This window comes from Lemur catta, chromosome 1 (assembly GCF_020740605.2).
Source record: "Lemur catta isolate mLemCat1 chromosome 1, mLemCat1.pri, whole genome shotgun sequence".
Taxonomy (NCBI): Eukaryota; Metazoa; Chordata; class Mammalia; order Primates; family Lemuridae; genus Lemur; species Lemur catta.
The window spans coordinates 267,278,597-267,282,965 of record NC_059128.1 but is presented as its reverse complement, the minus strand read 5'-3'; the positions used below and the strand labels follow the sequence as shown (position 1 = coordinate 267,282,965).

Below are 4,369 nucleotides of genomic sequence, written 5' to 3'. Positions count from 1 at the left end.
CTGAGGCAATCTTAACAAATTATCTTCTTTTTTATTCCCAAAGTAAATACCACACCATAGAATCAACTTGGTCATTTATTTGCTGCCTTATTCATTTATGAGAATTTAAGTTTATAGTATAAAGACATTATCTGTTTTTCTGATCACAGTGTGATCAGTTTTCAGAACAATTAATGGCCCATATATCATGTAGCATATATATCACATACTCAGCTTACTTTTTTTACATTTAGGAAACCTGTGGCACAGTTGTGTCCAATCTAATAAGTGGTGTGACACTTATTAGGGATAAAATACATAGTTATCCCTAATTCCACTAAGGATCATCACCAGGTTATACAGCTTCCTAAAATCATAATTTGAAAGACAATAATGTTTTGCTTATGATTCCTGAGTTAATGAAGCATTGAAACTGAATTCATGTTAGAATAAGTGTGTAGATTACAGATATAGAAAATTCTGGATTAATGTTAGTTGCAGACTGGAGAGTTCAAAATATTAACTCCATGTCAGTAAGTCTATAAAATGGTAGTTTTAGAATATACCTTTAGATTTTTAATATCTTCCAATCTACTACATTACATTTAAAGAGCAACTTCTCCTTCACCTTGTTATTCATAGAATTTGGGAAAATATAGAAATGGCTTGTTTAATAAAATGCTTTCCATTTTTTTTTAAATCTACTTTCAGCCTTTGTTGAACAGAAACTACAATTTATATCCTGTTTTCATTTTATATTTTGATTAAGTCTCATTCCTCCTCATTCATTCTCTGCCTTCTGAATCTCTACCCAGTTGGAATATGGAGAATGATGTCACCCTTGGTCAAAATATAGACATTTCTTTTATTCACATAGTCATTTCCACTATTCTTCCCTAGCTTTTGTTACACATAATGAAAACAAAAGCTGATAAAGACGTTGCTTTGAGAGGTGAAATGGGTGGTAGTAGAAACGGGGAAAGGAGAATGGGAAACCAGAATTGCAAAGTATCTTCAATCATTTACAATGACACCATTTCCACAATTCATGTTCTTGTATAATTCTGCTGAGAGCAGCCATTATGCTGGGGTGTCCTTTCTTTCTTTACTGTACAGAATTCTCTCACACATCCACTGGTCCTTATTTTGCAAAAAAAACTGTGCAGAGAGGAAGATAAGATCCACTTTATTATTCTGTAAAAAAATTTCACATTTCATTCATTTTATAATTTTTATAACTTTTATCTTGGCTAGTACTAGAAATGAAACATTGGTTTCTTTATAATTATTTCATCCTATTTGTTTTTTTGCTTCCCAAGCTTCCAAGTCTATTTGTCAGCCTTGTATTCCTTTACCTCGCTAAGCTAAGTGCAAGGGGAGCCAGGTATCTCCATACTCACGGATAGAGATGAAGACAGCAAGAGCCCCTGATGACTCATTTAGTTGAAAGCTCCAAACTCTTTTTTTTTTTGTACACAGTGATGTTTTACTTGAAAACATGTCTACACTGCATTGAGCAGCAACACAGGTGTGAACAAGAAACCCACAGTCCTGTCCCAGCAGCTACCGGGTCCAGTGTATGACTTGGGGTCGACGGCTATTTTTCACAGGGGGGCGGGGAGAGGAGGATGGGAAAGAATAAATGACATTATTCCTAACTCCTGTTCAGGAATCTGAACAACGAAACTGAGTTATTCAAACCTCAAACAGCTCGTCTAACTTCCCTTCTCTCAATCAGCTGATGTTCAAACGTGGAGCCCGGGCGGTGGGGAACGCACAGCTGGATTTGGGGAACACACAGACACTCTGTTTAAAATGACATCCGCACAGTACCGTGAAATACGGGAGGAATGGGCTGTGCTTCCGACTGATGGTTTACTCTTTCCTGTTTTATGAACTCTCACAAGTGCAGAGGATGTCAGAATTGCACAACCGCAATCACGACAGAGCATCTGCTCGGTCTAAAAACTTTTTGTTTAGGAAAAAGAACTCAGTGGATCTATGGACGAGAAGGGCCCGGACAGAACTGCTTCTTGGGCTCCCTTCTTTTGATCTTCTCAACAGGGTGACCCACAGAAATTTGTGCTTACATCCCGAAGACTGGGGACATCTATTTTTATATCAAGTCTCTAAATTCTGCTACTTTTAAAATATTGTACAAGATGATTTTCTTCCCCCCACATCTTTCCTCTGAGGCAGAGAGCAAACGCTAGAAAACTGGCCGTCTCCACGCCGGAGGGCCACGTAGGGTTTCTTTCTGTTTGGGGGCCAACACAGTTCTTGGTTTCTGGAACGCTTAAGTCTCCAGCACCGCTAGACGTCCAGCAGCCTCCTTGGCATCCAGGGCCCTGAGATCTCCATGTTCCAGAGCAAAGCGGCCACTCGAGGATCTGGGTCACTCGGAAGAGAGGAGGCTGCTCCCCTTAACTCTGGTGACCTGTCTTCTGAGTGGAGCTGGGGGGCAGCTGGGAGCAAGCTTTGAGTCATCGAGTCATCACTGAGAAGCCTTTAGGTAAAGCAAACCTAGAGGCTGCCTGGGGGCCTTATGAGAAACAAAGTGTCTTCTCCAAAGTATACACTTCCGGCCGGGCGCGGTGGCTCACGCCTGTAATCCTAGCTCTGGGAGGCCGAGGCGGGTGGATCGCTCGAGGTCAGGAGTTCGAGACCAGCCTGAGCAAGAGTGAGACCCCGTCTCTACTAAAAATAGAAAGAAATTATCTGGCAAACTAAAAATATATATACAAAAAAATTAGCCGGGCATGGTGGCTCATGCCTGTAGTCCCAGCTACTCGGGAGGCTGAGGCAGTAGGATCGCTTAACCCCAGGAGTCTGAGGTTGCTGTGAGCTAGGCTGATGCCACGGCACTCACTCTAGCCCGGGCAACAAAGTGAGACTCTGTCTCAAAAAAAAAAAAAAAAAAAAAAAAAACAAAGTATACACTTCCTGTTTACGATCCAATAGTTGTCTTTGAAACGATGTATCTGGACCAGCTAAAAGACAGTTGCTCATCACCTATTACCCACGTTTAGATTTTTCTACCTGATTATTCACACCAGATTGGGATTTAAAAAAAAAAAAAAAAGAGACCAAGCTACAGTAGGACGTGTACATTTCAACAGATCAGCAATTGCAAAATGCTGGTGTGATTACCGGACGTAGCACTGGATCCAAGGACTCTGTTGATATAAATATTTCCAGATCTCTTTGCATTTTAACAATAACAGAATGGTCAGAAGGAAGACACATGATTACATTTTCTAACATCAACAGTGATAATGTCTTAGTGGCAAGTCAGTTCACATAGTTCTGCTCTGTTTTCTAGGCAGTTTGTCTTTTAAATCATCTTTTATAAAATTTATATTCAAGAAAACTGTCAAAAGGCAAATGCTTAGAGGAGCCAAGTGTGGTGAGCTGTCTTTCCTTCGGTTACATGTGGCAAGGGGAGGGATCACCATGGATTTTGAGTGGTGTGGCCAAACATTCCAGCCGTCATCTTCTCCCACAAGCTCAGGGACGGGGGCAGGGGAAGTCAGAAATTCTCTTTTTAATGCGTGTTGGCAGTAGGGCACGATCCTTCACCTCTTAGGGTCTTCCCGACATTTTTCTCATAACCACAAGGATGATCCCACCAAGGAAGCCGATGGCTAGTAAGACCCTATGATTCCAACCAGGGTCACTGCCGTCAAACCATGTTTGTCAATTGTTATCCGTGTCTCTCCACCCGCTTTGTCTGTGGAGGGGCTGGTCGCCACATTTGGGACTGTGGTGCTCTGGCTCTCTTCTTTGGCATGGACTGTGCTTCCCAGGGTTGGCCGATGCTCGATGTCAAGGCTCGTTGTACTCTTTGCCACCGGGGTTGTCGGACCAGCAGGCTTAGAGGGCTCTTCAGTGGCTCCTGAGGTTGTCAAATCTTCTAGACCTGGGCTTGCCACATCTTCTGCACCTGGCATCGTAAGGCCAACTTTTACACCTGGGGTCCCAATGTCATCTTCTGGCCGGCTCGTGCTGGCTCCTCCTGCCGGGACCCACAGCGATGCGCTTCCCAAAACGAAGAGCAGAACTGGCACCTTCCACATCTTTCCGGCCGACTTGCGCTCTCAGGGCCGAGCGGCTGGCTTCTGAGCTGGGGGCAGATGAAGCAGCTTCGCGGCCACAGGCGGGTCGGGGACAGCGCGGCGGCGGAGCCGGAGTGCGCGGCAAAGCGGGGCGCGGGGCAGCGGCGGGGCGAGCTTGGCAGCCTCCAAACTCTTTTTTACAGAACTCTGTTGTGTCACTCAGCAACTATTCATACTTTTTTGCAATTAAACTATGATCTCAAACTAGACTTCAGCATCCCTCTAAATTTTTATTTGTTATTAAATAAAATATATTTGAAATAATATCTGTGGTC

General features: G+C 43.4%; 1 pseudogene; it reads right to left on the bottom strand.

The window, feature by feature from the left end:
- Nucleotides 1-3,483: 3,483 nt before the first annotated feature.
- LOC123650272 lies at nt 3,484-3,929 on the bottom strand (annotated as a pseudogene).
- Nucleotides 3,930-4,369: the final 440 nt, after the last annotated feature.